The 24,790-nt window shown below is 39.6% G+C and overlaps 1 protein-coding gene across 4 annotated transcripts in view; it reads right to left on the bottom strand.

Annotated features, from left to right (window-relative positions):
* The window catches only part of SEMA6D (semaphorin 6D), a 245,777-nt gene that overhangs the window by 193,445 nt on the left and 27,542 nt on the right, over window positions 1-24,790 (bottom strand). The window contains exon 2 of one of the 4 annotated variants that reach the window (XM_084531971.1): window positions 18,290-18,396. The exons of the other annotated variants lie outside the window; for them this stretch is intronic. The gene's annotated coding sequence lies outside the window, so the exon portion shown is untranslated. The remainder of the gene's footprint in view (window positions 1-18,289; window positions 18,397-24,790) is intronic. 4 annotated transcript variants of the gene reach the window in all.

Raw genomic sequence — 24,790 nt, forward strand, 5'->3', positions numbered from 1 at the left:
GTGAGCTTCTTTGATTGTGTTGATAATCCCTACAATGAGGAACACGTGCTTGAATTTGACTTTTTTAAATTAATGTAAACATTTAATATCTGCAGTCAAGGTAATGTATTTTTCATCACAATGAATAGTGTCACAGATGTACAACTTTTGTACACCAGAGGAAAAGAGTTACAAACCTTTGCTATGCTTAACAAAATAATATTTTGTCAGTCCAGAATGCTACTTCCTAGAGCAGCTCCATTAAATATAAGAGAAATCTTACAGCGGAGAAAAAGTCCTAAGATAAATTGTTTTTTATCTACCTCCTGTTAGTGACTGACTTCTCAGTCTTTCAGCTTTAGGGTATATTTCTTACAAATGTTTTATCCTGCTTTTTGTAAACATGGGTATTCTCACTTTAAAAGGAAATGTCTAATCCTTTCTTGAGTCCTGCTAAGCTTTTTGGTACGACATCCTACAGCAGTAAATATCAATCCAGCAGTCATTATCTTCTTTGCAATATTATTTTAGAATGGCTGATCAGAACCAAATACCACAAAATGGTGGTAAACAACTGATTCCAAATAAATAATTTGGAATAATAATTGGAAAATAAAAAATATTTTCAGATTTATTTTCTAAAATCCCATTCTCTAGACTTATCCAAGTTTACGAACTTTCCTGACCGCCATGTTCTACTTCACCTTTCCACAAAGATACCCAAGCCTTTTTTTCTGAATTATTACAGTTAATTACACACGGGTAATCTCTATGAGTAGTTTAAATTATTTTAATATTCATTACTTTGCATTAGTCAATACCACATTTCACCTTCTACTATGCTGACCACTAGCTTTAAGCCATACAGTCTCAGTCTTAACTTTGCTACATAAATGCATAACTTGAAAATGCATTGGTCTTTGCCTATTTTTTTCCACAATACAAGACACATTGACCCACAGTTGGCAAATAATATGCATGAGCATCAAAGCAACCTAAAGAGCAAGGAGTTGGAAAGCAATCTGGTTGCTAGGTTTCTCGGGTCATATTTGACTTGAAAAAAATGTTACATACTAATCAGAGAACATAGTTCCCAAACCAATTTAGTGTTTGGGAAAAGTCTTTCTATAGACAGGAATCACCTTGTACCTTTTACCTCTTAAAACAGGAGATGTGTATCTACATGAAATGCACTTCCATGCTCACTTATATCTCAAAAACTTTGCAGAATTCTCTCTGTTAATAGGCATTACTATGGTTAGAGAATTCATAATATCATTGTTGCCTGATGTAGGGATATCTGTCTGTCAGAAACACAGCCAAGACCACAACTTCACTGCATCAGGACTTAAGTGCTCCTATCCAGTAACTTCAGGTCATAGTCAGTATGAACAGAATTTGCTGAAATGTAGGTAAAAGGCTTCAGTTGCTTGGTCAGCAGCTGAAGTATTTTTGTGGTTGTATAAATTCACTTAAATGCCTGTACAAAAATCTGCCCCATAAGAAAGGTTTAATATTTGATAAGCACCACGTGAGTAACTAGATGCAATACCCTTTTTCTCTATTAAAGGCAATGAAAGAAAACTGAGGCATTATATGCTTGAAAGAAAGTTATATTTTAAGAAAGCATCAGCCAATCTTTTATTTTTTATGAGCCATTCCCCAGTGCTAGCAGTAACATACAGTAAGGCCTTTAAGGAGGACATATCGCTTAATAGAACATCTTGGTATATTGTGTTTCATCTAAAAAGAAGTGCTTAACTGTGTTATAGAACTAGATTGCATATCATCATGACCTCAACATTTTGAAAGTAGAATATGCTATGGTAGACAATTCAGTTACTTTCCCCTTCATTACAACCACTTCTGTAATAACGGTCTTACCAATGAGAAGCCACCAGATTTTCTGACGAACCATTTTCTTCTCACTACTCTAGTGACAGAGGCAAAAGCAAAGCTCCTGAATGATTACAGAATGAATTTAAAAAGTACGTTAGCCTGTTGTATGTTAATGCTAATTAATATTAATATTAATTAATGTTAACAATATGTTAATTAATATTAATTCATAATCTTAGTCATGTATTTAGAGATGTAATAAGTAAAACAGCATTGGGATATATGTTAGATATTTTCATGAGAATTCTGAAGGGTAAACATTAATCAGCTTTTAAAGATCATCCTTTTCTGTTAGTATTGCACCGCAGTTAGCATTGTGCCTCAGAATTACTGCAGGAATTATAGTTTGGGAGCTTAGGAAAGTCACATAAAAATATTTCACATGGAAAGCATTCTATCAACAACTGGTGTGTTTTGGAATGGGTTTATAATTTAAATCATTAGCCACATTGTCATGATCATGCAGACAGAGAGTAATAGCTCTCTAAATCACACTCATTACCATATTGTCTTGGAATATCTGCTTACCATGCATGCATGTTATCTGTGTCATTGGCCAACTTTCCAAGATACAAATCAAGAACAAAGTTGACACTAATCTTGGGAGTGACAACAAAACTCCAGATAGACGTAAATCAAATTACTGCCATATCTTGTCCCACCACTCATTTTTGGATGAGAAGAGTGAAATGGTTCTGCTTCTCATCTTACTACCCAAGTGTCTATATCCCAAGCTCCACCTGTGAGATATCAAAAGAAGGCTGAAGTCCTTCAATGCTTTTCACAGATTCCCTTTTGCATTTTTGTTCAAATTCTCCTCTAGTAAAAAAGATTCATGTGTTGATGTTGATCCATATCAGTGTATCTGCCTGTTATTTTTAGATTCCACTCAATATTTTCTTATTTTTACCTTTTCAACTAGTGTAAACAGCTGCTCACACTGGTGACGATTGTGAGCTCGTGATTGCAATGAACACCTCATAGCAAGTCAGAGTAATAAAGGATTGCTTGACCATCCTAGCTGTTCATAGAGGAAAAAAAAACAAAACACACACACACACACAAAAACAAACAAACAAACAAACAAACAAAGCAACCAAAAAACAACAACTAGCCAAGTACAATTCTCAATACATCTTCAGGCAGAGACTCAAGCAGAAACTCATTAGAACTTCTCTACTCATCATAAGAATTCTGATTAAGCTGAAGAACATAAAATGCTTCAGGCCAAACAAGCGTGTCATTGTATATAGATCTCTTATGCAATTCTTGTAAATCATATTCAAGAAGATGGCTTTAAATGCTGAAGTGTAATTAGAATAATTACTGCTTTGCAAGTAGCAGGAAGTTGTATCCAGTAGGACCAAGTGAGGCAGTTTGAAGGGATGGGGGAGGAATATGAAAGAAAACACATCATCCCAAATTCTGGCTCTGAAAAGATTCAGAATTAATTTCAGACTATTTAAAGAGCTTGCTTCATCATAGAAATATTTCATTTCGGTGAGAAGATTCCCATAGGGCTAACAAATTCTTTTAAAAATATGCTTGGCTCCTTGGAAGTCTCGTTAGATATCTTAAAAATTGAAGCATTTAGTCCAGTGAGGAAACATAAAAGAGCTGCAATTCAGCATGACGCTGTGACAAGAGCGGGGTTGAGGGAAATCACTGTAAACAGGACATTATCACAAAATAATTAATTTGTTTCTTATATTAAAAAGACAGATTAATAGTAAATACCAGAAATCAACAATTTTTTGCAGAGGCGATCGGCTCCGGGGCAGAAGCGTTCTGCAGCGGAGCGGGGGATCAGGCCAGGCAGGGCTGATTTTTCCGGCATCGAGCCTACTTGAGGGAGCCGCCAGGACCCGGCAGCCCTCGTGAGGGAGCCTGACGAGGCGAAGGCGGAGCCAGCAGCGCCCCCTCCCCAGCCGTTCAAAAGCTGCCCCTAGGGAGCGCGAGCGACCAGGGCGGGCAAACAGGGCGTGGCGCGTCAGAAGGGAGTGGCGCGGCAGTTAGCGCGGAAGTTCGCGCAGGCAGGGCGAGCAGGAAGGGCAGAGCGCTCCCCCCGCCCCCACGAACACCTCCTTAACGACAGCCGTTAGCTAGGTGATAATGGTCTCCACCAGGCACGGTGCGCTCTCCAGGAAGTCGGTACACACGCAGACCGACTACCCCTTAAAAAATGCCGCAGTTCAGGTCACCGGATGCAGGGAGTGTCTGAGCCTGTTGCTGCCATCGGCGGGAGGCAGAGAAACCGCGTGCGTGAGGTGCGAGCAGGTGGATGACCTGGTCCGCATGGTGGCGGAGCTCAAGGAGGAGGTGGAGAGGTTGAGGGCCATCAGGGAGTGTGAGCGAGAGATGGACTTGTGGAGTAACTCCCTGCAGGGCCTCAAGGGGAGGTACCGAGGTGAGACTCCTCAAATGGGGGCAGAGGGAGGGAATCTGGGAGTTGAGGAGGAATGGAAACAGGTCCCTGCTTGACATCGCAGGCGATGCCCTCCCCTTCCAGCCTCACTTTCCCAGGTGCCCTTACACAACAGGTTTGAGGCCCTGGAGCTCGACAGACCAGTAGCTGAGGAAGAGGTAGCAAGTGTTCCCAGGAGGATGCCTAGGGCGAGGAGGTCGACTCCACGCCTCAGGACTGCCTCCACCAAGAAAGACAGGAGGGTTATTGTTGTTGGAGACTCTGTTCTTAGGGGAACAGAGGGCCCTATTTGTCGGCCTGACCCTACCGGTAGGGAGGTTTGCTGCCTCCCTGGGGCCAGGGTCAGGGACGTTGCCAGGAAGCTTCCCAACCTGGTACGCCCCTCTGATTATTATCCTCTTTTGATAGTCCAGGCGGGCAGTGACAACATTGAAGAGAGAAGCCTGAAGGCTATCAAACGAGACTTTAGGGGGCTGGGTCGGTTAGTGGCTGGAGCAGGAGTGCAGGTGGTGTTTTCATCCATCCCTACGGTGGCAGGGAGGGGTACAGAGAGGACACGGAAAGCCCACCTGTTAAACACGTGGCTCCGGGGCTGGTGCCAACGCAGAAATCTTGGGTTTTTTGATCATGGGGCGCTTTACTCAGCACCTGGCCTGATGGCCGCAGACGGGTCCCTATCTTTTAGGGGAAAAAGGATCCTGGGCCAGGAGCTGGCAGGGCTCATTGAGAGGGCTTCAAACTAGGTACGAAGGGGGATGGGGCTGAAGCTAGGATTGTTGGGGCTGTGCCAGGGGGAGCAATGGCAAGGCCAGGGGATAAGGCCCAGCTGAAGTGCATCTACACCAATGCACGCAGCATGGGTAACAAACAGGAGGAGCTGGAAGCCATCGTGCAGCAGGCAGGCTACGACTTGGTTGCCATTACGGAGATGTGGTGGGACCAGTCTCATGACAGGAGTGCTGCAATGCCTGGCTATAAGCTCTTCAGAAGGGACAGGCAGCACAGAAGGGGTGGTGGTGTGGCACTCTATATTAGAGAGTCTTTCGAGGTTGTAGAACTCGAGGCTGGGAATGACAAGGTCGAGTCCCTTTGGGTTAGGATCGGCAGGGACAACAAGGATAGTGTCCTGGTCGGGGTCTGCTATAGGCCGCTGAACCAGGATGAGGAGACTGATGAGGAGTTCTACAGGCAGCTGACAGAAGTTGCGAAATCGTCAGCTCTTGTTCTCGTGGGGGACTTCAACTTCCCTGACATATCCTGGAAGCACAACACAGCCCAGAGAAAGCAGTCTAGGAGGTTTCTGAAGAGCATGGAAGATAGCTTCCTGACGCAGCTGGTTAGTGAGCCTACCAGGGGTGGCGCCCCGCTAGACCTTCTCTTCACAAACAGAGAAGGACTGGTGGAGGATGTGATTGTTGGGAGCTGTCTTGGGCAGAGTGACCACAAAATGGTGGATTTCACTATTCTTGGCGAGGCCAGGAAGGGGACCAGTAAAACCGCTGTATTGGACTTTCGGAGGGCTGACTTTGAGCTGCTCAGGACACTGGTTGGTAGAGTCCCTTGGGAGGTGGTTCTGAAGGGCAGAGGGGTCCAGGAAGGCTGGGCGCTCTTCAAGAGGGAAATCTTAGTGGCGCAGGAATGGTCTGTTCCCACGTGCTCAAAGACGAGCTGGCGGGGAAGAAGACCAGCCTGGCTCAACAGAGAATTGTGGCTTGATCTTAGGAGAAAAAAGAGGGTTTATAATCTTTGGAAAAGTGGGCAGGCCACTAGGGAGGTCTATAAGGATGTAGCGAGGCTGTGCAGGGACAAAATTAGGAAGGCCAAAGCTCATCTGGAGCTCAATCTGGCTACTGCCGTTAAAGATAACAAAAAACGTTTCTATAAATACATCAACACAAAAAGGAGGACTAAGGAGAATCTCCATCCTTTACTGGATGCGGGGGGAAACTTAGTTACAAGAGATGAGGAAAAGGCGGAGGTGCTCAATGCCTTCTTTGCCTCAGTCTTTAGCGGCAATACCGGTTGTTCTCTGGATACTCAGTACCCTGAGCTGGTGGAAGGGGATGGGGAGCAGGAGGTGGCCCTCACTATCCATGAAGAACTGGTTGGTGACCTGCTACAGCACTTAGATGTGCACAAGTCGATGGGGCCGGATGGGATCCACCCAAGGATACTGAGAGAACTGGCAGAGGAGCTGGCCAAGCCACTGTCCATCATTTATCAGCAGTCCTGGCGATTGGGGGAGGTCCCAGTTGACTGGCGGCTAGCAAACGTGACGCCCATCTACAAGAAGGGCCGGAGGGCAGACCCGGGAAACTACAGGCCTGTCAGTTTGACCTCAGTGCCAGGGAAGCTCATGGAGCAGATCCTCTTGAGAGTCATCACGCAGCACTTGCAGGGCAAGCAGGTGATCAGGCCCAGTCAGCATGGGTTTATGGAAGGCAGATCCTGCTTGACGAACCTGATCTCCTTCTATGACAAAGTGACGCGCTGGGTGGATGAGGGAAAGGCTGTGGATGTGGTCTACCTTGACTTCAGCAAGGCTTTTGACACTGTCTCCCACAGCATTCTCCTCAAGAAACTGGCTGCTCTTGGCTTGGACTGGCGCACGCTTCGTTAGGTTAGAAACTGGCTGGATAGCCGGGCCCAGAGAGTCGCGGTGAATGGAGCCAAGTCCAGTTGGAGGCCAGTCACTAGTGGCGTCCCCCAGGGCTCGGTGCTGGGGCCGGTCCTCTTTAATATCTTCATCGATGATCTGGATGAGGGCATTGAGTGCACCCTCAGTAAGTTTGCAGATGACACCAAGCTAGGTGCGTGTGTCGGTCTGCTTGAGGGTAGGAAAGCTCTGCAGGAGGATCTGGATAGGCTGGACCAATGGGCTGAGGTCAACTGCATGAAGTTCAACAAGGCCAAGTGCCGGGTCCTGCACCTGGGGCGCAATAACCCCAATCAGAGCTACAGGCTGGGAGAGGAATGGTTGGTGAGCTGCCAGGCAGAGAAGGACCTGGGAGTGATGGTGGATAGTTGACTGAATATGAGCCAGCAGTGTGCTCAGGTGGCCAAGAAGGCCAACAGCATCCTGGCTTGTATCAGAAACAGTGTGACCAGCAGGGCTAGGGAGGTGATCGCCCCCCTGTACTCAGCTCTGGTGAGGCCGCACCTCGAGTACTGTGTTGAGTTTTGGGCCCCTTGCTACAAGAAGGACATCGAGGTGCTTGAGCGGGTGCAGAGAAGGGTGACGAAGCTGGTGAGGGGTCTGGAGAACAAGTCCTACGAGGAGCGGCTGAGGGAGCTGGGCTTGTTCAGCCTGGAGAAGAGGAGGCTCAGGGGCGACCTTATCGCTCTCTATAGGTACCTCAAGGGAGGCTGTATCGAGGTGGGGGTTGGTTTGTTCTCCCACGTGCCTGGTGACAGGAGGAGGGGGAATGGGCTTAAGTTGAGCCAGGGGAGTTTTAGGTTGGATTTTAGGAAGAACTTCTTTACTGAAAGGGTTGTGAGGCACTGGAACAGGCTGCCCAGGGAAGTGGTGGAGTCACCATCCCTGGAAGTCTTCAAAAGACGTTTAGATGTAGAGCTTAGGGATATGGTTTAGTGGGGACTGTTAGCGTTAGGTCAGAGGTTGGACTCGATGATCTTGAGGTCTCTTCCAACCTAGAAATTCTGTGATTCTGTGAACAAGCTGTAATATACCCAGATACCCTCAACGTGATATACAATGCATCTGTTGGGTACCTTTGCAAGAAGCTCACCCTTCAGAAAGTTTAAAAACAAAACCAAACCAAAATGACAACACCACTGGCCTCCTGATTCTCCCTGCTACACAAAGAACATTGTGCTAAAACAACAACAACAACAACAAACTTCCTAATGTGGCTGTGAAAGCGCTTAGTACCTCCTGCCCAGACTTATTCTGCAACTTGCACCCTTTTTGAGGATTGATCCTACAAGACGTATCAGCTGGGAGCATGTCCCCTACAGCTTCATAAATTATTTTATTTAATGTGAAGATTAGTACAAAGTAATAAACAGGTAGAAGTATGGGACTACACCCCAGGCGAACGTAAGTATGCTTTAACTCAGCTAGCCTGGGGAATTTGATAAAGCTCAGATATATTCTGCAGCCCAATTTACCTACCAGGATATCAGAATCTTTTGAGATTCTTTAATAGCTGCATCAGTGTTAATTTTATGCTAATCTCTTACTGTGCATATCCATGATCATTAAGACTTTAGAAGATTGGATATTACATACAATAGCTTATCAGTTGTTAAATAGAGAGTTAATGGAAAATATCTGATAAATTTAAACATTAACTTTATATTTGTTTCCTGTACAGCTGTACACAATAAGAAGTTATCTGGCTAGCATTAATGTACTTTATTTTTTGCATGATTGCTTTTGTTAACTAATACGTCACAACATAAAAGCAGACCTTTTTAGAGAACACAAGGTTATTCAAATGAGTGATGTTTCTTTCCAATTCTATATTACATGAACAAAACTGCTACATAATCTGAAAGAATAAAATAATTTCCTGTCTTTGATTTACCTGAACCTCATTAAATCTCAGTTTAACTAGTTTCATTTCCCCTGATTAATCCCATCTCCTGAGATATTTTTGAAGTCATTGGCCATAACAAAGCTCTCCTGCTGATAAAACTGAAGAACCTGTTGTTTCTTGGCTGTGCTGATCAACCTGATTCTTATTGCTAAAGATACATATCCCAAAGAAATCAAAACTGCACTGAATAGAAAACTCAACCTGCACCATTTGCTCTTTAATTTGGGTAAATGCAGCCTTCAGAGGTTGGATATTCATATGTTAGTGGTGGTTAGTTTTATAAAAGTAGCTTTAAGTTTCCACAATACCACTATGTGTCTGCCTTTCTTGGAAAAGAAAACACAGCTTTGTTTCCACAGCAAGGAAAAATAATTTTGTCTATATTCAGCTCTCCTTAGAAATTTATGCTCTGAAAGTAAATAAAATAATTACATTGAAAAATAGAAAAAATACCGTTTTGTGACTTCTGTAATTCAGCTCGTATGCTGGGGACCTGAGGGACCGCTTTCATTTAGTTTTATTCCTCATGGTTCAAGGCACAGGGCTCTCCTTTCACTGTTGACTGCTCAACCAATTCTGCCCTTGAACCAATTCCAATGGTATTTACGAATGCTATTGAGCTGGAAATCTTAGTGTAGGATACATTGCAGAGAATCTCTCCGTGCAAAGCGAGCACAAATTAGTACCAGTTCCCAACCATGGCAAGTTTTATTTCTATGCAACAATGTGTAACAACAAAGCTAGTCTGGAAAGTTAGAATCTTGCCAGCACTCCCCAGATCCTAGCCTGGGCACTCCTATGCCCACACTGCAGAACATTTTGATGTCCAGGACACCATGTGTCTTCCCTGTGGACTACAGGAGGCTCTGAAAGACTTAAATCACCCACTACGGGAGCTCCTGTCCTGCAGGGCTCCTCAGTGCTCACACATCACCCATTGCTGGGTTACTTCTGTTGGCCAGATCAGCTTCAGTTAAGTAACCGCTGCATGACTATTGGGCATGCTGTGCCCCTTCCCCTCCTGGCCTGGCACAGACATGCAGTATGACAGTCAGCAATGGCTTGTAAACATCAATTTAAAATTGTTTAGACTGTGATACTTTAGAGAACACCTAAGAATAAATGTTTCTACCAGTCAGATGATTGCTCATGATTTGTGAAACTTTTAGTCAAAGGACTACAGTGTCTCTCATTTCTTGCTATTTGATTTCTCATTACTACTTAGGGGCAAAAAAGAATATTTTTTTTTTCCCGTTTTCATCTTTCTCCCCCTTCCTCATAGTTGAGCTTCTTTATAATTTGCTAGGTTCATATGTATTAATAGAAAAACGAAGGTGTTAAACTGTAAAAATAATTGTCTGCCACAAGTTTATAAGTTACATCTGATGATGGTTTGTGTAGATATTTACTGCACTATTTACTCATCCGTTAAACAAAAGGGAGTACTTCCTCTCATACGTCTTGCATGTTGGTAAAATGCTACCAAAGCAATCTATTATTCTGTTCTAAAAGGGCATGCTCATTAAAATATTGTAAGTAGCTCTGGATTTCATATCTTGCTGTAAACTACATAGGAACACATAAATTGTTTTCCAATTAACATTTTCTCTAAGATTTTCTTTTTATTTCGCCCTCTCAGGTTTCAACAAATTACACTGAATACAGATTATGTGGCTATGCAGCTACTAGGTTTTCTATGCTATAAAAAGGAAAAGTTTTATTGGGATCCTCCTTGGTTTTAATGTACAGCCAAAAGCCTACGTACGTTAATTTTTTTGTTCAGAATATTTCTTCCTGAAAGTGAAAGACCCCATTCAGATCTGACAAAAGCTTTTATTTATAATGTCAAATTTATAATGTAAATTGTTGCAAATCAAACTTGATTAGTTTGATTAGGCAAGACAGCTACTGACTATCAACTTCAATATATTAGCAACCAGAAGTCACAGCTTCTAAAGGAATTAAATTAGAAACTAAAGACTGAATAAAAACTTACATTTTATCATTTTCTCTGCAACCAGTAATGTCAGAGCTGTTAATATTATGGGAATATGTCAATATGCATGGGAAAATTATATGGGAATTTGTCCCTGCATACTTCAGGCATCCAAAATCCGCTGACATTGATTGCGACTTTGGTATGCACAATCAAGATGAATTTTGATCTACTTGAAGTGTTGTGAGGGAATGGGATTCAACATGGTTTGATGTATTTACATACATGTTTTGCAGCTCATGATATTTCAGATCCCTGCCTAAACTGTGTGAAAAAAAACCCACAACAGTCACATTATTTTTAAGGAGATACCCCACCCCTCAATCTCAAGTGATACCTTCCAAAGAGAAGTGTGGCTGGAGTTCAGTAGGCCATGCTATACTTCAGCTACCATTTCAATTGAGAATGTTTAATATTTATATTAATTTACATGAATATGCATATGCATTGGCAACTTTATCCTATTCTTTCTAGAGATAAGGAAGAAACTTATGTCACTGCAATTATAAAGCACATTTAAAGCACCAAAAGGTCACAGGATTCAAAAAACCACCAGGATTAATGTTTGCTTTCCATACTGCTACCATATTATATCTCCTACCTTCCATTTTTGCCATTACTTCTCATTTAGTTTATTACTATTTACATAAAAAAAATAAATATGGATAGATAGATAGATAGGGCATGAAACAGAGCAGAATCCCTGTAGAAATCTAGGTTTACACATCCAGACCATATACAGTTCCGTATCTACTGCCCCTCAAAAACACTCAGATGGAACTAGCTAACAAGGTGAGCTCTCTCTGCCCCTCGCTACTCCCCAGCCTCCTTTCCCCACCCGCTAATTGCTAGGTCTCAAAATGAAGCTAAACCAGGGAAAACAAATCAGTTTCTTCCACTCTCATCAACATCATATTCAGCAGACCCACTGGGCCCTCAGTAACACTGAGCAGCCGCTTCATCCCCAAATGATACAATTAAAACCCCACCATCTTTAGTGTTATTAAAGGCATCAACTGAAAAGGCTGAGAGGTGAACTTGGAAAGGCAAAGCAGCTACCAACGACTATTCTGGGAAACATACAAGAGAGAGGCATTGCCCTATTTTGCATGTTCAGAAGCATCTGGCATAATGAAGACTAGATACATACTCTCCCTCTACAAAGACCTCAGAAGTAGAGGGGTGAAAATGCATCTGTAGCTGATATGACTTGTTGAATAGAAATGCACTATTTGCACAGATTCTTTCAGTGTAAAATATTGTTTTTACACTACATTGACAAGACAGTATACTGACTGATACAGCTGATAAAATTTTCAGACCTTTGCATTTACAGTACCACATAAACCAACTACCAATATTGCCATGACTGAATTTCATCTTTTTAAACTCTAAAGACCAGAAGTAACTGCCATGCTTACAAGGAGAGTGCTCTTACCAATTTTGAAATGAACATGTCGATCTTTCTGAACGTTCACAGTCCTGGGAGGATAACGTCTTTTGTTGATTGTGCACCCATAGCTCGGCTGGTTACAGCCAGCTGATACATGGGTGAGGAGAAAGAGCCCAGTGTGAGCCAGCTTGGTTATTACTCCTTATTGGAACTAAGGTTCATCTCTTTTTCTGCATAATGGGCCTATATATAGAGAAAAACAAATCCCGTTTCCTTTGAAAAAAACATTTTTCTTTAATCTCTCTTATATCAGGCAATTTCCAGATGATTGTTTCTTCACTGCCTGAATTTCTAGATGGATTTCTGCTGGGCATTCTATAAGCTCTCTCGCTCTCCCACTTTTAATAGGTTATACATAATATTTGGTGTGAAGGCTGCATACATATAGAGACATTATGCTACTAATACAGCCCTATCTTCAAATGTTTTGCTATAATCAAGTACTTCATCATCCTCCCAGCTCCCCACTGGCTGACTCCCTCCACTCCTTGGTTTCTTTCTGCCTCCATTTCATGGCCGTTGTTTCTTTCCCACAGGTACCCTTTCTGAATTATATGCTGCCAGTACGAAATGTTCACTCAGTCCTAAAATCCTATTTTTGTTTTAGTTAGACAGTCTTTAGAATTACTTGTTTCAGGATCTGAAGGCCATTATTCAGTGCCTTTATATTTGCCCCTCAAGCTTTATGTGTCAAGAACCAAATAGCCAAGTGTTTAGAACAGAAAATTGGGTTACAAAGTTTTGAACTTGTCCTGTGATAAATCTTTTCCAGGATGAGGGGTGCTCACTCATATCTGGAAAAGATTAACCCCTAAGAAGAATGCAAGAATCCAAAACTCAATTAGCATATATTAAGCTAAGCCACATACTACATTACAGTAACCTGTAATGTCTAATAATTGTTCTTGCCAGTATATCCACAAATGCCACAATATCCACATTTGCTCAAATAAGCAGTTACTTACATGTACAAATGTTGGAAGGTTTATATCATAATTAATGGAATATAGCAAAAAGTTCAATTTAAATGTAACAATGCAGAATACATTTTACTATCCCCAGTTTCTTTTCACAGGCAGCTTTTCCATGAACCTTCTCCAAGTCTTAGGAGAACAGACTTGATTTCAGTGTGGTTGACAATGTTGGAGCAGTAACAGTGACTAGAGGATGGTTCAGGTTTCTGATGCCCTGCATCTCAGAGCAACATTTGAACAGAGTCCACCAAGAAAGTAAATACAGTTATTACAATTTTCCCTTGATTGGAAGAATGAAACAGTCAAAATCTTCACCAATTGAAATTTTGAAAATTAGAATCTTGCTTTGTATTTGAAGAAAGCATGCGTTTAACATGTGCACAGTTGTCAAGTTAGTCAAGTACTACTATATGTAGACTTCAACTTAGGCAGGAGAGGATAAGCATGGTACAAAAATCTTGCCTTTTATACAGTCAGAAAAAATATCACACAAATGAAATATTTGTTTTCTTTCAGAAGGTACAGATCATAAATGAAAAAGAAAAATGCTTAACTTACCTGAGGTTTAAGCTACGACTCCAATAAGAGACTGAAACTGAAATTTTCAGGAATACCTCGTAGGTATCCAAAATTAAGGTATGTTGAAATAGTCAAAATTTACCATAAAGGTAAGTCATAGCCCCAGAATAAAGTTTACTGAGAATGGTAAGTGCTTCAGCATTCAAGGTACAATAAGGATTCCAAAACTCTACAGAAAACAAATAAACAACAACAACAACAAAAACTTTTACATGGATAGCAATGCTGAAAAGTACCCATCAGGCATCTTGTTCCAAATAATTCCTCTTTAGTGCATAGTTTGACTACGTTTGTTCCTCTGAAAACACCAGTCCCTATTTATACTCATAGAATCACAGAATGGTTTGGGTTGGAAGGGACCTTAAAAATCATGTAGTTACAATCCCTGCTGTCAGTTCAAAACCATTAGCCCTAGTTCTATAACTACAATTCCTGACAAAGAGTCTCTTCCCATCTTTCCTGTAGGCCCCCTGCAAGTACTGGAAGGCTGCTATAAGGTGTACCCTTATTTTTTCAAATATAATAATATGTAGGAAGGCAAATTAATGTATAAACTTAAAAAATATATATATTTTTTATTGAATACTACACCTTTTGGAAAAGGTAGAATATCAATTTTATACTGCTTTATCAGTCACAGCAACTGAAGAAAAGCTCTTTAAATCTCAACTTCTTCATTAGATAGGCAGAAATGACTAGTTTATCCTAAAAAAAAATTCACCAAAAAATCCTCCAATACTTGTACAGTAATGTTAGATGCTAGAGTATATATTAGTATATAGAGTATATATTCTGGTCATTACTCTAGAAAAGAGCGCCTGAAATTGGCAACCAGAAGATATGTTTACTAGCCTACTACAGTAGGACAAGTGAGGAAAAAAAAATAAGGAAAAAAATGAGGAAAAAAAATAAGCATAGTCCAAAAATTCACAATACAAGAAATTCACAATACAAGAAATTATTGCAAGTGACAAGAAGATGTGGTCTTCAGAAGCAAAAAGAGAGGAGAAGGAAAGGGAAAATAGGAGGAGAGGAAAAGGAAAAAAAAAAAAAGAGGAGAAGGAAAGGGAAAATACAATGATACAGGCAGGTGTGGCTAGAAGAGGCTGCCTGTGCCTTTACCACAGTGATGCTGCCCCCCAGATGGCTGCAGGCATCAGCTCCCATACATGTATCACTGGACTGAGGCAAACACCAGCAACTACAGTCATCAGCATGGAAAAGTTCAACTGAAAATGTATTGTTTTCAAGAGCGGTGAGAGCAAAGCTACTGTCAGCAAATAAAGCTGAAGGGAATTAAGAAATCACTGAAACAAATGAAAGGAAATATTTTTTTTTCCCCCCCAACATCAAAAATAGTGGCATGTTCCCTGTACACAAACTATAGTTTATAGTCTTGCTAACTGTTTTGAGTAAAGAAAAAGAACCTGGAATGACTTAAATGGGAGCAAGGAGGAAAAAAGGGAAGTTGGATGAGACACTCTTGAGGCTGAATAAAAACATTCTGAGACCTATCAATTAAAAAATATATGTTTCTTTGTCCTGTCAATGCAGCCATTTGTGTTCAAAATCCCTGTGCAGGATCCAAACAGTGACAGTTCAACAACCTATTATTTAAAATTCTATTATTTTTGCAAGGCTCAACAGCAGTAATTTGGTTGGTACAGTTCCCTTCTCATTATCACTCCTCAGTATGGCACACTCTCCATGTCACACAATAAAAGAGAAACTGTGCCACCTCTCAGTGCCTTAATTACCACTGCAGCCACATCCAACCCAGACAGCAGATCTCATTTCCTAAACCTGCATTGAATTAGGTCACAATCTGGCCTCCAGGATACTTCCTACTACAATTCATGATAGCTAAATATGATCAAAAGTTTCCAAAGATGTTAAACATAATCACTGTTTGAGTCTCATCTGCTTTAAATAAAAGATGGAGAATTACCAAAGGCTGCTTTAGAGTGGAAAAAAATAGTAATAAAAACAAACAAAAAACCACAAACAAACAAAAAACCACAAACAAACAAAAACCACAAACAAACAAAAAACCACAAACAAACAAAAAACCACAAACAAACAAACACAAACAAAAAAAACAACCCACAACAAAAACGAAGCACAGCTTATTTCATTTTTGCCTTACCCCACAGCTGCTAAGTAAATTTAATAATTCTTTGTTTTATGAAGAATCATAAAAACAGTCTAAAAGCAATTTTATATAGCCAACAGGTATTAAATAAATACACCTTCACTATAATACACAACTACATTTTGGTCCCATAAAAGTGCCTCTGATTTTACACTTCATATTCTCTATTTTGTGTGTGTTAACATGCAACATACATGTATACCTACATTAGAAGTGCTCTGACAGAAGTACCGAGTTAACATCTAAAACATTTCCCACTCACCTCTCATACATCTGTGCAATGGCTTCCAGTTTATGCACAATGCTGACTTCTCTTCTGCTCTAAAAATTTTCTTCCCCCTTTTCTTCCAGATCTATTTCTGTGAACTTCGATTTTCTCCAGGCTGTTCTCTTAACTACCACTCTCTTTTCTTTGCATATAATGCAATGCCTGGTTTGTCAACCTACAGGTCCAGTTCATCCACAACATTTGCTTTCTCTTTATGTGCTGCTGTGGGCATTCCTGGCAGGAAATAACCGACCAAGGTGATATCTTTCTATAAACGTTTTTCCCTTCAGCTCTGACATCTTCCTAGCTCTACTTTTCTGCTTCAGCAAAGTGCTATGTTTGTAGTCTTAGACTTCTTTATGCTATTTTTATATTTTTTCTTTTGAAACTTTTTCTCCCTCTTGTTTGCACGCCTAATGATTTCTCCAGAGAACACATGCAAAATATAATATCATTTTTCAACAAGAAAGTTTTTCATCTTTTCAGGATGCAAGGTTTTCACCACTCTTCATATTTTATCCACCATTTGCTTCAGTAACCCTTTCTCAAAACCTTATTTCATTGATCTCGCTGCCATCCCCAGACCATTTTTCCCAATAGCTCATATCAATACTGCTCTTTTCTAATATACCCAGCTTTTCCTTGAAGTACAAACATACTCTGTAGCAATGAAAACTAGGAACTATCAATAACTAGCTTCCTGTTTCACCCTAAGACCTGGCTTTAAGCTGCTGATCGTACATTTCTCAGTATCTTTCCCTTCCTTGGCTCTGTCTTCTGATTCTATCTCTAGTTCTCTAACTTTCCTTCAGTATTTTCATGAGAACACCACACTTCAGCCTCCGGACTTCTTATCTCTTCCATATCTTCTCTCTGAATAGTTACCTCTGCACATGAGGGAGAGGTTAACATACCTGCACCAATCACAAACATATCTGCTTCAGATCCTTTCAACCAACAGCATTGAAAATCTCTCCTCTTCTGGACTCACAGGATAAAATCTGACCTTTACTACCAACCAAAAACATTTCCTAAACCAAGTCAAATACAAGTTTTGCAACATTTTTTTTTATGACAATTTTTCATATTTGTTGTTTCCAACCAACAATCGAAAATTTGGACTTGCACATTCACTTTGTGTCATTCCTCTTCCTAGTGGATCTACTACTCTGAATTTATTCATTAATAACACTGCAGCAAAAATTATTTTTCCATTTTTTTCTTTAGTCATGCAATCCTACAGTTTAAATGTGAGTTTATTTTATTTATTAGCAACCTGCAGGTAATAAAAATCAGTAAGAAGAATTATATGGACAATTGTACTTCCTACTGACATACAAGTAAAATCAGTCCAATAGTATCAGTTTATCTCTGGTAGTTATAAATACCTCTCACCATTATGTTTTCACTTCAGACAGCAATTAAGTCTTCAGTGTGCAACTAAGCCAGCCCTAATTAAAGTCAACGGGAATTTTTCCACATATTTAAAACTGTTGGTTAAGGCCCCAAAGTAATCTTATAAAGAGCATGGTACGTCACAACAATAAATCGACTCTGCCTTTGAAAGAAATACTGGGGCTGCATTGCAAGCTTTCCATTTCACAACCATTTTCTGGAGCCAGATGCCCAAATGACTACTTAAACCTTTTGATAAATAGTAAAACAACTGTGCACAAAGGACCTAATCCTGCTCTCATTGAAGATGATGCTGAAACTCCAAAAGAGCAGAGGTAGTGCCTAAAGTCTACCTACCAGGCACTCCATGTCTAGTCTAGAGAGTACTAAGAGGTATTGACTGGCATTGCCATACACAATGACACACTAAATGCTCAATTATTCCGACAACAGCAGATCTCAAAATCTTTATAAAGACACTGCCTACTACAACAGATAATCAATCACAAAAGCAGTTTTCATGATCCAACTTGTCTTAAAATGTGAATTACAGCTGTCTTCAGCTTTTTCCTGCTGGTCAATTTAATTGAATAGGCTAGTATCTCACCTGAATATAGGTCAGCAAAAATGAAGGAATGAGATGGATTGAAAAAATTTCAAGTTTCAAAATTTCAGTTTCATTTTTCTTAGAGAAATAAGATGACCTGAGAGGCTCTGTAAGAAAAACAAACAAACAAATAAATAAAAAATCAGCTACCAAAGTTTTTCCTTTATGAGCAGAATTGCTGGACCAAAGCTTTCCTACAAGCAAAGAGCAAGGAAGGAGGTATTTGACCAGCATGGCATAACCACAGAATGAAAGATACTGTGTGCAAGATGCCACAGGCCAGCAGGAATATCAGCATTGCCAGTGATTCATGGTGGGCATATCGGCAACTAACAGCTATTTCAGGAGATAAAATGGGGGGAATATTGACATAACCATACACTAATGAGATACTGATAAGAAGAACAAGACAAGAAAGCAGAAAACTGGTAAGCTATTGCCTCCCCAAGCAAACTGTCAAAACTCACTGTACCAACAATATTGCAAACTCAGCAACATGGACTCAGTTGAAATGCTTTTTGTCTGTAGACTGAATTTTACCTGACTGGTAGGTGCTCAGATAGACTTGAGACATTAATGGCTGGTTTCTTCCCAATGACAGAGGAAGAGAAATTTTATTTTTTCTCCTCCAAGTTTTGTGGAATCACCTTCATAAAAATATTACTGCTAAAAATTTCATTCATGTGAACACTTCCCATTTAACCTAATCACTGCCATGCCTTTTGGACAATGGCTGATTTTTCCATCTTTGCTCTGGGATGATCCGCTTCAAGTTCACAGCCAAACAGGTCCTACAGCTGTGAGAGCTCCTCACTGATAGTGATATATTTCTCAGTTGCTTGAATAACTAAGGCCGAGGGAATGCTAAATACTTTATATAGTCATTCCACTTATATCTTCTTCAGTTTTAGAATTTCCATATTCTCATGTCTCTTTTGATTTAAGAGAAGTACTACTTATACTTGTCTTACATAAGTTTAAAGTCAGAAAGACCACTATCTATTTAAATCTGACCTTCATTTAATTTAAGTCTAACAACCAAAATAGCTGCTGATTAAACTAAATCTTATTTTGAGTAACATAATGGGTCTTCTGCTATGCTCTACAAGGCCATGACAAAGTAATCCTTAGATAGCCTACAAAGCCTAGAATTTTCTTTTTAATTATAACATCCCTTCAGTATTCCCTGAGAAATAAAAAGTATTAACAATAGTCTACTCACTTAAAAACTTTAGGAACTTTCAAGTGTAAGCTTCCAAATTGAAGTCATCACAGCATACTGTGATACACAGTTCACTGCATCTATTAATACCTTGCTTACATAGTTAATCATTATCACTGTGTTGGTTTTTATTTTCTTAGTTTGTCAGTTCCAAACAGATGTTATTCATGTGACATTTTGGACAAGATCATAGGGATAACTTTAGTTTAATGACTAATTAACAAACTTGTGCAGGAATAACATGGCAATATATTAGACAAAATGTCACATCACAGGCATGCTGGGTTTCTCCTGACACTTCCCTTTCACTCACTGTATCTTTTTTTGGGCTGTCGGGGGGGGGGGGGTGCTGCTTATGTTACCAAAGCTCACTACTTTTAGAAACAACAAACAAAACACAAGAGTAACAAATACTTACAGAAGAAAAATAAAACATGGAAGGCATAGTCTTTGGAGTAATCAGTCCTCTTGGACCCAGAAGTCATTACAGCTCTGCTAAATGGCTCAATTTTTATTGCTGCTTCTCCCAGAAGCATCATCCTGAACTAGTCAATGCACTTCCCTTCTCCAAGTGACCTTCCTGATGGGCCATCTCTCACAGCTTCAGTTTAATGGATCAATTTCAGAATAAGGACAACGAAGTTATCACCATTTCATCTGAGGCTTCTCTTTTGCTCTAAAAGCAGCAGGTGAGCAAATTATATTAATTGGTTTGGCATCCAAGGAAAAATAAGGACGTCCGTACCCTGCATACAGATAATACCCTCATATAATACTGGAATCACTTTTTTAAAAAAAAAAAAAAACAAAAACAAAAAAAAACACTTTTTTTTTTTTTTTTTGGTCTGATTTATGTTAATTGAAATTAGGAAGTAAAAATGGCCTTAAGAGAGTTTTTTGTTGTTTAGTGTATCATGTTTATCAGGAAAGCAAGTAGCAGTTCTACCACTATCACTCCTCTCACGCTTCACAAGGACAAATTGCTGTGACAGGACTTAAAGGACTAGCTTAAAGTACAGCTACTTGGAAAAACAGCAGTTTCTCTCATTTTTGGATCAAGCCACAAGCTGAATGGTTCAGACAATATAATTATTGATTTATAACTTTTTTTTTTTTTTTTTTAAACACACTTAAGTTAACAATGCTTCTAGATACTATCCATCTCCACAGCTGAGTACCAGTTGTTTGAGAAAATTGGGGACAGGATAACATACCCTTCCTTCCCCTCCTTCCCTCTCCCCCAACAAATAATTCATACACAAACATCTCAACGACCTGGGAAGCACCCTCTGTAGCTCAAACAGTTCTCAAGCTCTTTGTTAGGTATGATGTTTATCATTTATTTAATACACAGTGCCAGAGCCTGAGGAAGAAAAGTTTAAAAATAATGTCAATAGACAGAGGATCATACTCAGAGTCATCTACCAATCTTGTTGTTGTCCCTGAGGCAAAAGGCAATGTGAATTCATTCAGGGCCATTCTATTATTTATGCAAGGAAGTGTCTATCAAACAGAGAATGAAAAGGAGTTACTTCCTATGCAAGGTCTGAAGGATCATGTCTAATAACTAGAGGCTTAATTTCAAGATTTCAGAAATTCTCATTTAAAAGCACCTGAAGCAAAGTCTAAACAGGGAATGATAAGAGAAGTAATTGGTGTAACAATTTGGGTACTATGGCCTATTTCTGATAGAAAGCACAATACATCTTGTATTAAAGATTAGGACAACAATGCAAGCCACCCCTAAAAACAATGCAGTACAATAGCTAGTAGAGATAGTGTTAACATTAACTCCAAATTTCCTGATTTTTGTCAGCTGCTTTCACAATAGATCTTTTTGATATATTCTCTTATTTAGTTTCCTTGACATTAAAAGGAAGCTTTAAAGGAAGATGTTGAAGTTATTAGCTTAAGAGACTGAAGTGACCATCCTCTTTCAATTTCTCTACTTTTTTGTTGCCTTGCTTTACCGGTTTCAATGTAGAATTCTTCCTCCATCTCTTCTAAAACTTTATCTCTTCCAATTATCACCTTATTTTCTCTTCCTCAGTGGTAAACTTTATTCTTTTCATGTTTCCTTTGTTCCCCCATACTGCATTTCTCCCCTTAAAATAATTATTCTTGCTCTCCATTTTCTTTTCTTGTATTTCCTTGCCATATCGAATTCATTCACGTCTACCAAGCATTCACACAGCTTCTTCTGTCACATATTGCAGTTTTGGTGTGGCAGGGGAGATCAAGTGACAAATTCCTATGATTGTAAAATTGCTACAAGCAGCAATATAGAGCTGGACTATTTTTATTTTCTCATTACACTGTGAAGAGATAGCTGCAAATAGAAAGTAGCAACAGAAACCCCCAATTACACACAGATTTTAAGTCATTTAAGACATGGGTTTAGTTAAAGCAGGTCAGAGATGAACACTGAAGGATTACGGGATCAGAAAACCAGCTACAAGTTCCTTTATCCACTGGTATTCTTTCCTAGAAGATTCCAGTGATTTATCTTATTTATTTATTGTATTTTTTTTACAAGCAATACTTATCCTTTTTGGTCTACTGCCTAATGCCAGTGAAGACCAGAGAACTTCTCTGCAAAGAGTTTAAAAAAAGACTTTTCAACATTTCACAACAGTGTTTCTTAAGAATATATAAATATATTTGCTAATAACACCTCCAATGGTACATTTAAAAATATGCAAGAGTAAGTCTGATCAATAGTAGAACAAAAGATGCAATGCTTCAGCAGTTTCCCCCCCCCATTGCACTTAAGAAAGCAGAAAGATAGTATATGTTTCTTCATTTATAATTATTTGCTCTAATTTGTTAAACATTTTTAACATGATACACCTGAAACAACATCAGGAAGGGAAGTTCTGTAAGCAAAAGACACACCCCAGAGTAAAAGCTATTTTCTGATCTAAAAATATGGTGTTCCCAGTCTGCATAGGTTTTTATAGGCAACCACATATGTGCTGTGGTGTTCTGCATACAGCACCTCTTCCTTCCCTATAATAAAGGGTAGCATACTTCCATTCTCATTCCAGGCAATCAGAATGAAAATGCGTAAGGAATTAATGGGTTTATTCAGTCACAGTCATAAGTTTGGACCTTTTCAAAGGCTTGTTCTGGTTGCACAGTCATGCTGTAAAATTATCTTGTATTATTAATATAGCTCCTATTAGTAGCTCTGCTTAGCAAAATATTCCTTTTTACTTACACCTAATGAGAAAACTGACAAAAAATTCATTTTGTCCCTTGAATGCAGTTTGCTCCTCCAATGGCAGACCAAAGATTATGCAAATGATGACTGACAGTGGGAGCATGAGGACAACTGCCAGATATTGGAGGTATAAGAAAATAAAACTACCTCTTGAATTAAAAAAAAATAAAAATGTATTCAAATAATTCAAATAAGATACTATGTTTTGAACTGTGCAGCTGTTATTTTAACTCAACTTTAATTTCAAACCATAAACACAACATGTGAGTGGGCACAATTCCTTCAATTTCAAAAGAATTCTCTAGAAAGCACAGAGGAAAGGGCACCAAAGAACTCTAGCAACTGTTAAAACACCAAGACTGAATCACCATCAGCTCCAAGTTCAGTAGTGGCTTTGAGTATGAACTTTTTTTTTTTTTTTTTTCCTGGAAATTCTTTCTCTCCCTTCCTGGCATCTTAGAGATTCAATGTGAAAAATGACCCAATTGAAGTTAGTTTTGCTGTTCTCCTTAACAAAGGTAATACCTCAGCGCAGATTTTTACAGCAGGCTAGAACAAGCTATCATAGAACTTATTCAGCAAATCCATAGTTACTTGTGGCACACAAAATGCTTTTGCTAAGATCTACTGTTTCCTGAAAATCATGTTTGCTGAATGTTTCCTTAGAATGGGACATATTTTGTCAAGGGTTTCTGAAAGTATCTGGATGTTTCCAAGTTATTGTGAGAACAAGGAGGATGAGAGGGACAGAGGGACTGAGACTCGCCATGGCCTCTTCCTTCTTAGGCATAGGCAGATGAGCAAATTCCTTGACACAGCAGCATTATGTTTCTGCATGTAGATTTTTTTTCTTCCTTTTTTTTTTTTTTTTTTCTCCCCCCTGTGGCTTCACAGGGTTGCCTCAGACACAGAAAATCTTTCTTGAGACAAAGAGATGATTTCTTACAGTCAGAGAGAGATAAAATTGGGTTTACTAGGGAGAGACTCTGCTACCTTTTCCACAGACACCAGAAGTCAGTAAGTGGATGAGGCGCCAAAATGATTTATCACCTGAAGAAAAGTTGATGGTGGAACATTGCTGTACATGATGCTGAAGAGAAAGAAGCAATATGTACATGAAGTTCTTCCAATATGAGCAGTTTTTCACTTGTCAAAAATCAATTTCTTGTGCCATCCTGCTTTCTGCTCATCTGCCTTTGTTAGCTCCTTTTAGTGTTGATATGAAGCCTTGAAGCTACAGATCACAATGGATATGTCACTGGAATTGTACCTGCTTATGTCAACAATGACTTTGGCCTACTGTCTTCAGACATTACCTAAATGTATATTGTGTAATTTCCTCCTAAGGAGGATATGAAGTGTGCAAGAGTCTAGATGCTACACTGTGTTTTGCACAGTTCACCACTGGCCTATAATATACATGTAACTTCTTTGTATTCCACTCCCTTCCTCATCTATGAATGTGCTTACCTACTAGCTTGTACTAAAAGTAATCTATAAGCAGAGGAGTTAGAACTGTCATATATTGCACACTTGTTTTCAGCAAAGGAGGAAATGTTAAAAGGCAGCTATTTATTACATAAAGAACGTATGACTACAGTTTCCATATTTTAGTCTAGGATCTAAATTATTTTATTAGTTCTTTAGCAGATCAATAACTGCTATGGAAGCCTGATAAAATATTCAAGAGTTGCCCATGCAAAAATTATTCTTACATTTCCAAGTAGTCCATGGAGTTGCCTGTTTGTATTTTCACCCAGGATTACCAGAGTATGGGTTACATAGGCCCTGCAGACCAAATAAGCCATTCCTGCAGTGAGTTAAATAGTCATGAGAAAGGTCAGTTCTGTGCACTAGATTAGAGGAAGATAGTGTTTATTTCCCCTACTCCACTTATGGTTCCTTTTTTTTACCATCCTTAAACATCCATTCTTGCTGTATGGAAGCAGTGGGGATTCATTCAGTTTCTAAATAAGACTTTCATCCTTTTCTCCATGAGACTGTACAGTGTATGCATGCATATACAAAACAAGACAGTTATGACACACCTACTTGC

The sequence above is a fragment of the Aythya ferina genome, assembly GCF_964211825.1.
Source record: "Aythya ferina genome assembly, chromosome: 11".
NCBI lineage: Eukaryota > Metazoa > Chordata > Aves > Anseriformes > Anatidae > Aythya > Aythya ferina.